At 40.4% G+C, this 9,041-nt stretch overlaps 1 long non-coding RNA gene across 1 annotated transcript; it reads right to left on the reverse strand.

Moving 5' to 3' along the window:
- Window positions 1-1,113: 1,113 nt before the first annotated feature.
- Window positions 1,114-3,629, reverse strand: LOC121580163. Its single transcript, XR_006002989.1, has 3 exons — window positions 3,256-3,629; window positions 2,874-3,079; window positions 1,114-2,187 (listed from the first exon to the last, which is right to left on the reverse strand). It is a non-coding gene; the product is annotated as an uncharacterized LOC121580163 (long non-coding RNA).
- Window positions 3,630-9,041: the final 5,412 nt, after the last annotated feature.

Raw genomic sequence — 9,041 nt, forward strand, 5'->3', positions numbered from 1 at the left:
TTTGGCTGCTTGAGCCAGTCTACCTCTGTAAATAACATAAGGTTATTGGACCTTAAGGAGAAATGGTAACATTAGGCTCCTTGAGAGTACATCTTGGGCTAAGACTTTCCATACCAAACTGTCTCGACTTCTCTTACCCCCCCATATAAAATATCAGAAAGACAAAATCGTGTTTGAGAGCTTTTATTGGAAGGTAGAGGAAACATCTCAAACCATTTGAGTGCAAATGAAAAGCAACATTTCATACATGTAGATGTATCTACTGATGCACTGGCAGTTCAGTGCCCTTAAGAGGCGGGGTCAACTCAGTTAGTGAGGACAGATCAGGATGGTGAATACCAGATACAGCATCATTACACTCTTGCACTGTTCATTTTCTACATGCTTCTACATGTTTCAATGTAAGGGAAAGTATTATGACCTAAAAACAAACCCACTGGGAAGGGGACCCGAGTCAGAACCTACTGTAGCCTATACCAAAGTCTGATGAACAGTTGATTTGGTGTGATCAGTCTTCAACAACAACAAATTTAGCAAAATCAAAACCACCTACAGTACAGGACTACAGTAAAGGACTACAGTACAGGACTTAAGTACACCTGATGTTACCAAGCTATGGCTGCGTCAAGTCGTCATTGTTGTAATTGCGTTGTGTTATAAGTCATGAATAACTACTTGCATACACAAAATGTTCTTCATATTTCCAGTGGTTGTGTCAGGGTTGTGTGGTGGTGCATCATGCCTGCAGATTTCCCCTCCCCCACTAATCAAGATTCACAACCCTGCTCTAACTCGTGCTGGAATGCACGTCCCCGCTCCTGCATGTGCTGGGCTCAGGGGGACTCAGGGGGGCACAGGGGGGCTCAGGGGGACTCAGGGGGGCACAGGGGGGCTCAGGGGGACTCAGGGGGGCACAGAGGGGCTCAGGGGGTCTCAGGGGGGGCACAGAGGGGCTCAGGGGGGCACAGGGGGGCTCAGGGGGACACAGGGGGACGGGGACTCAGGGGGGCACAGAGGGGCTCAGGGGGGCACAGGGGGGCTCAGGGGGACACAGGGGGGCTCAGGGGGACACAGGGGGGCACAGGGGGACTCAGGGGGGCACAGGGGGACTCAGGGGGGCACAGGGGGGCACAGGGGCCAGTCCATTGTTGTGATTGGCTATTACAACCCTTATGTTTGCGTGTCTTGAAACAAATGCACTGTGGAGCTGTCTGTTTAGCTAGCTAGCCGGCTAAGCAGTAGGCACCGAACAACTTGGGAAACCCAGCACCTTCATAACCAAATGAATTGGGATATAAATTCAAATAGCTATACTATACCTTGAGTTGAGTGGAATCTACTTGCTAAAGTTAGCTACTGTAGCTATTTACTTGTTAGACAGCAACGTTCATCTGTAAAATGAAAAGCAGACTGTCAGCTCTAACAAACACCATAAAACAAGTCCACTAATTGCAGGTAGGATCCAATATTTAGGGTATTAAACCCAAGGACACACACACACATGGGGATTTTGAATGATATGAAGACAAAGGGGAGAACCTGCTACCTGCTACAGTTCATCCAGTCCCTAATAATAGAATGTAAACTGACATAAAGCTGATAAACCAGCTAAACTCAGGTTAACATGTCATAATCAGCTGTATTAGCCAAATACATTAGCATGTACAGGAATTTGACTCTGAAATGGTGCTGCCACAATAAACTGAATATACAGACAAAACATATAGACGCAGAATTTCCACATACAGTATGTACACTATGAACACTGTAAGACACTATAAATTATGCATGGAAGAGATGTGCAGAGAGTTCAAAAAGAGTAATGTGCAGTTCTGGGTTGATAGTGCAGGGTGCATAGTCTGTGGATAAATAGTGCAGTGCAAAGTCCATGGATGAGAGGATCATCATGGACCAGGTGGCCGGTTGGTGAGGGCCACGGCGCGGGGGAAGAAACTGTTCAGGTGGCGTGAGGTTTTGGTCGTGATTGACCTGAACCATTTGCCAAAGGGGAGTCTGTGGAAGAAGGGGTGGAAGGGGTCGGCGAGGATCTTTCCTACACGCTTCCTTGCCCTGGAGTCGTGCAGGACCTGGATGGAGGGCAAGTGGCAGCCAATGACCCTCTCAGCAGACCGGACAATCCGTTGCAGTGATGGAGGTGAGGATGGACTCGATGATGGTCGTTTAGAACTGAATCAGTACACACAGCATTAAAAAGGAGGACTGAGGACAAAACAACACCATGCATTCACCAAACATTGCACTGAGGAAAACAAAATTTGATTTATAGTAATTGTCGGATTGGGAACTACCATTGTCTATCAATTACAGAATCCCAAATTATTTCAATTTGACATTGGAAGTTTTATTGAATACAGTCAGTAATACAGGAGTCAAATCGCATAGGAAGTCTCATCAGATCAGTTGTTATCAGCAAGCTAGAGCCATCTGTGGAAAGAGCCCAAGTAGAACAAAGATATGTGCAAACAGATAATAAATGTATCATTCAACATCAGCTTCCACCTAAAACAATGACATAAGCTCTGTCCCAATTAATCTCTGCTCAACTCACTTCCTCTACTCGCATCTTTCTCAAAAACCCATTGGAGGAGGTCTGAGGCAAGGAACCTTAGGTAGTCTCCTTCAATGGTGTTTTAGAAGGAGGAGCGATGGTCTGTCCTATCACCCATAGCTCTGTCTATTCATTTGAGAGTGGTTACATTTCTCCAGCCCCATCCCTCAGCTTTTTACTGAAACAGGCATGGGGATGATGCTTTGCTATTGTTTCAACTGCTGATTGCCTCTTTAAGAAACACATAAATGACAATACAAAGTATGTTTAAGCATACATGACTGTTGGGAGTGCGGTGCCATACCTTCAGCTCCCAGGTGCAGCAGAGCTGACACACTAAAGATGAAGTTGCATCAGATGTCTTGACCACCTTCTGGCTGTTCTCCAGACAGCGGTAGCGCTGGAAGGTGTCCCGGGCACTGTTTGTGGCCACGTCACCTCCCTCAGAACCAGTGAAGATCTCTAGGTTCTCACAGTGAGGTATCAGCATAATCTATAGAGAGGGCAGACCTATACAAGAGATGGAATTAGATTTAGTATGGAGTCGAAGTCCCAACTTAAAATCCTTGTACAATCCATAGACATTGGTAAAAAGGTAAGCAAAAGTAGGCCACTGGAGTTTAAGGAAGGTGGAGCAATATATATGTGCAGAGTTGTGTAAGGCATAAGATGAGTTGGTGACTCACTGGTCCAAACTTGGCGTCCTCTGCCTCATTGGTGCAGTGGTCCAGGGCGATGAAGTAGAAGCCTGACTCCACCTGATCAAACCTGTTCTCTCTACACACACTGACCTGTCTCCGGTCAGGAAATGTCACAGACAAAGTTCAATTAAAGTTTAAATGTTTTAACATCTTAATGTTGCATTCAAGGTAACAGTCCATTTTATGACTGCTGTGGCTGTATCAAAAGAGGCAACTATGGATAATGATTTAGCCAAATAAGTGATAAAACACGATGTGGGACTGAGCCCAGCTGAGAAGAACAGTGCAGATGCAAAGTTTGGTAACAAATAACGGCACAAACCATAATTATTTTACCAAACTTTGCATCTGAACAGTTTTTCAAGTAAATGTGTTTTTGTAAAATGTTCTGTAAAATGGTTCAAAGTAGTCCTTGTGCATAGAGTTGTACGGTTGGTTTAACTTTGCAATCATTGGTTTTTGTTTGACATACATTTTAAAGTGACAAATCTTAGTTTCAGCATCACTCTGTTACCGTGGAATTGCCTTGTACCAATCCATGCCAGTCAGCATAGCTCAGTATTGAACAGCCTGCTGTCATTTCATGCCCAACCCACCTCGTGGAGAGCTATCCGCCTATAGGTTTTCACTTCATCCCTTACCTACACTAGTCATATTGTTTAGTATTATAAACTAGGTGGTTCAAGATCTGAATGCTGATTGGCTGACAGCCATGGTATACAGTGGGGGAAAAAAGTATTTAGTCAGCCACCAATTGTGCAAGTTCTCCCAATAATTCACCTAATGATATTTTGAAGGAAGAAACAAAGTATTTTAAGCATATGTTTTCTTTTCAGTCGCCTCCATCTCCTCTAACTGAAGCTAATTGTAGAGATTTTTTTCCTATTGATAATGTCAAATTAACAGCCACACAGAAAGACTCATGTGAAGGTGAAATTACAGAGGAGGAACTTCTGGATGCAATTAAAGACTTTAAGTCCGGGAAAACTCCAGGGTTGGATGGCATACCAATCGAGGTATACCAAACCTTTTTGATATACTAAGAGGACCGTTATTAGCATGTTTTAACCACTCCTATGTAAATGGTAGATTATCTGACACTCAAGAAGAAGGTCTGATCTCATTATTACTGAAACAGGATACAAGTGGAAAATATAAAGATCCAGTCCATTTACAAAATTGGAGGCCCCTTACACTTCAGTGTTGTGATGCAAAAATCCTAGCAAAATGTATAGCGCATAGAATTAAAAAGGTATTGTCGGATATTATTCATTCTAATCAGACAGGTTTTTTACATGGAAGATACATTGGAGATAATATAAGGCAAGTATTGGAAACAATAGAACACTATGGAAAATATGGGAAACCAGGCCTGCTATTCATAGCAGACTTCGAAAAGGCATTTGATAAAGTTCGACTGGAATTTATATATAAATGCCTGGAGCATTTCAATTTTGGAGAATCTCTTATAAAATGGGTCAAAATCATGTATAGTAACCCTAGGTGTAAAATAGTAAATAATGGCTATTTCTCAGAAAGTTTCAAACTGTCAAGAGGAGTGAAACAAGGTTGTCCACTATCGGCATATCTATTTATTGTGGCCATCGAGATGTTAGCTATTAAAATCAGATCCAATAATAATATCAGAGGATTAGAAATACAGGGCTTAAAAACAAAGGTGTCATTGTACGCAGATGATTCATGTTTTCTTTTAGATCCACAACTAGAATCCCTCCACAGCCTCATAGAGGATCTAGATACATTTTCTAACCTCTCTGGATTAAAACCAAATTATGACAAATGTACTATATTACGTATTGGATCACTAAAAAATACAATTTTTACATTATCATGTAGTTTACCAATAAAATGGTCTGATGGTGATGTGGATATACTCGGAATACATATCCCAAAGGAAATAAATGATCTCACTTCAATAAATTTTAATAGAAAGTTAGCAAAAATAGATAAGATCTTACTACCATGGAAAGGAAAATACCTGTCAATTTGTGGAAAAATCACCCTGATTAACTCTTTAGTATTATCCCAGTTTACCTATTTGCTTATGGTCTTGCCTACGCCTAGCAAACAGTTTTTTAAATTATATGAGAAAAAAATATTCAATTTTATTTGGACGGCAAGCCAGACAAAATTAAAAGAGCATATTTATATAATGAATATGAATTCGGAGGACAGAAATTATTAAATATTAAAGCATTAGACCTATCACTAAAATCTTCAGTCATCCAAAAGTTATACTTAAATCCGAACTGGTTCTCAAGCAAATTAGTAAGATTGTCTCACCCACTGTTCAAGAAAGGCCTTTTTCCCTTTATTCAGATTACAACCTCTCACTTTCAGTTATTTGAAAAGGAAATAATCTCCCAAATGTCACTATTTCTAAAACAAGCCATAGAAAGTTGGTTGCAATTTCAATTTAATCCTCCAGAAACGACAGAACAAATAATGCAACAAATATTGTGGTTAAATTCAAATATACTAATTGACAAAAAACCTTTATTTTTTGACAGAATGTTTAAAAAAGGTATAATCTTCCGTAAATGATATCATCGGTAGGACTGGTGGAGTTATGTCGCACATGCAGCTAACAAAAACATATGGAAATGTCTGCTCTACCCAAAATTACAACCAAATAATTGCAGCCTTACCGCAAAAGTGGAAGAGGAAAGTTGAAGGGGGGAGAAAGTAAGGAACTTGTCTGTCGGCCTTGCATTAAAGAACATAATTGGTTAAGGAAAACTGTGATAAATAAAAAAGTATATCAGTTTCACTTAAGGACCAAAGGATTGACAGCAGTCCCATATAGATTGCAAAATAGTTGGGAAGAGATCTTTGACGTGCCGATCCCATGGCATAGTGTTTATGAACTGACACGCAAAACGACACCGGATTCAAAAATTTGAATCTTTCAATTTAAATTATTATATAAAATTCTTGCTACCAATAGAATGTTATTTATATGGGGGATACAATCTTCCCAGCTCTGCAGATTTTGCTGTGAAGAGATAGAATCATTAGATCATTTGTTTTGGTTCTGTCCATTTGTAGCTTGTTTTTGGACACAGGTCCAGGAATGGCTAAAGGATTGCAATATTTACCTGGAACTAACCTTGCAGATAGCATTACTGGGTGATCTGAAAAGTCATAGTCAATCAATCAATAATATAATAATACTTTTAGCAAAAATGTTTATTTTTAATTCACAATCTGTAGAAGCAATGAGAATAGAAAGGTTCAGAACTTTTGTAAAACATCACAGTATGGTTGAAATATATATGGCAAATAGAAATCCTATATGGATGGTGTTAAGAGATAGATGGGAGGTATTGAATAGAGTTGAAGGATGGGACTAATAACAAATAACAACAAATAATAACAAAGATAGCTAATAATGTAAGCATACTGTGTCCATAATAAGTATATAGGTTGTATGTTGGGAGCTTTTGGGAAAGAGCACAGTTAGAAAGATATGGCATTTAGAAGCAAACCGGATGGACATCATGAAAATGATCGGAGAGGTTAAGAGTAGAAGAAGTTCAGGAGCAAAAAATAAATAAATATATATATATATATATATATATATAGATATAGATATAGAATTATTGTAAAATTAACTCTGTCCATAAGGTGTAGATAGTAAGTATAGACCGGAAGTAGAGGCCTGGGCGTTGTTGTTCACTAATTTACTCCAAGTAGGGAAAGGATGGTGGGGTTGAAAAGTAATAAAGGGGAATATATATATAAAAAATAAAAAAAACATGGGGGATTGGAAGTGATGCAGACAATTACATTGATAGAAGATACAATCTATCTGCAATATTAAGCTGATCCATCCCCCAGAAAAAAAAAAAAAAAAAAAGTTCTCCCACTTAAAAAGATGAGAGAGGCCTGTAATTTTCATCATAGGTACACGTCAACTATGACAGACAAAATGAGAAAAAAATGCCAGAAAATCACATTGTAGGATTTATAATGAATTTATTTGCAAATTATGGTGGAAAATAAGTATTTGGTCAATAACAAAAGTTTCTCAATACTTTGTTATATACCCTTTGTTGGCAATGACACAGGTCAAACGTTTTCTGTAAGTCTTCACAAGGTTTTCACACACTGTTGCTGGTATTTTGGCCCATTCCTCCATGCAGATCTCCTCTAGAGCAGTGATGTTTTGGGGCTGTCACTGGGCAACACAGACTTTCAACTCCCTCCAAAGATTTTCTATGGGGTTGAGATCTGGAGACTGACTAGGCCACTCCAGGACCTTGAAATGCTTCTTACGAAGCCACTCCTTCGTTGCCCGGGCGGTGTGTTTGGGATCATTGTCATGCTGAAAGACCCAGCCACGTTTCATCTTCAATGCCCTTGCTGATGGAAGGAGGTTTTCACTCAAAATCTCACGATACATGGCCCCATTCATTCTTTCCTTTACACAGATCAGTCATCCTGGTCCCTTTGCAGAAAAACTGCCCCAAAGCATGATGTTTCCACCCCCATGCTTCACAGTAGGTATGGTGTTCTTTGGATGCAACTCAGCATTCTTTGTCCTCCAAACACGACGAGTTGAGTTTACCAAAAAGTTCTATTTTGGTTTCATCTGACCATATGACATTCTCTGGCACTGCAGGATTTGAGTCCCTGGCGGCGTAGTGTGTTACTGATGGTAGGCTTTGTTACTTTGGTCCCAGCTCTCTGCAGGTCATTCACTAGGTCCCCCCGTGTGGTTCTGGGATTTTTGCTCACCGTTCTTGTGATCATTTTGACCCCACGGGGTGAGATCTTGCGTGGAGCCCCAGATCGAGGGAGATTATCAGTGGTCTTGTATGTCTTCCATTTCCTAATAATTGCTCCCACAGTTGATTTCTTCAAACAAAGCTGCTTACCTATTGCAGATTCAGTCTTCCCAGCCTGGTGCAGGTCTACAATTTTGTTTCTGGTGTCCTTTGACGGCTCTTTGGTCTTGGCCATAGTGGAGTTTGGAGTGTGACTGTTTGAGGTTGTGGACAGGTGTCTTTTATACTGATAACAAGTTCAAACAGGTGCCATTAATACTGGTAACGAGTGGAGGACAGAGGAGCCTCTTAAAGAAGATGTTACAGGTCTGTGAGAGCCAGAAATCTTGCTTGTTTGTAGGTGACCAAATACTTATTTTCCACCATAATTTGCAAATAAATTCATAAAAAATCCTACAATGTGATTTTCTGGAAAAAATAATCTCAATTTGTCTGTCATAGTTGACGTGTACCTATGATGAAAATTACAGGCCTCTCTCATCTTTTTAAGTGGGAGAACTTGCACAATTGGTGGCTGACTAAATACTTTTTTTCCCCACTGTATCAGACTGTATACCATGGGAATGACAAAACATTTATTTTTAATGCTCTAATTACGTTGGTAACCAGTTTATAATAGTAATAAGGCACCTCTGGGGTTTGTGGTGTATGGCCAATATACCACTGCTAAGGGCGTGGCGCCTAAGAACAGCCCTTAACAGTGGTATATTGGCCATATACGACACCCCCTCAAGCCTTATTGCTTAAATGACTATCACATACATTCAGTATAGAACCATCTTCCTAACCAGTAATAGACAGCAGCTGGTCATCATCCTCTCTACGTGAAAAATGTCCTATGCACAATGCCTTCATACAGCATCAAAGAAATTACAGGAACTCTCAGTACCACTAATGATTAAGTTACGGGAGTGATTGGTGGATGTCATGGTTACCTGCAGGAAGTCCCCAGAGTGCTGT

This window comes from Coregonus clupeaformis, chromosome 13 (genome assembly GCF_020615455.1).
Source record: "Coregonus clupeaformis isolate EN_2021a chromosome 13, ASM2061545v1, whole genome shotgun sequence".
NCBI classification, from domain to species: Eukaryota; Metazoa; Chordata; class Actinopteri; order Salmoniformes; family Salmonidae; genus Coregonus; species Coregonus clupeaformis.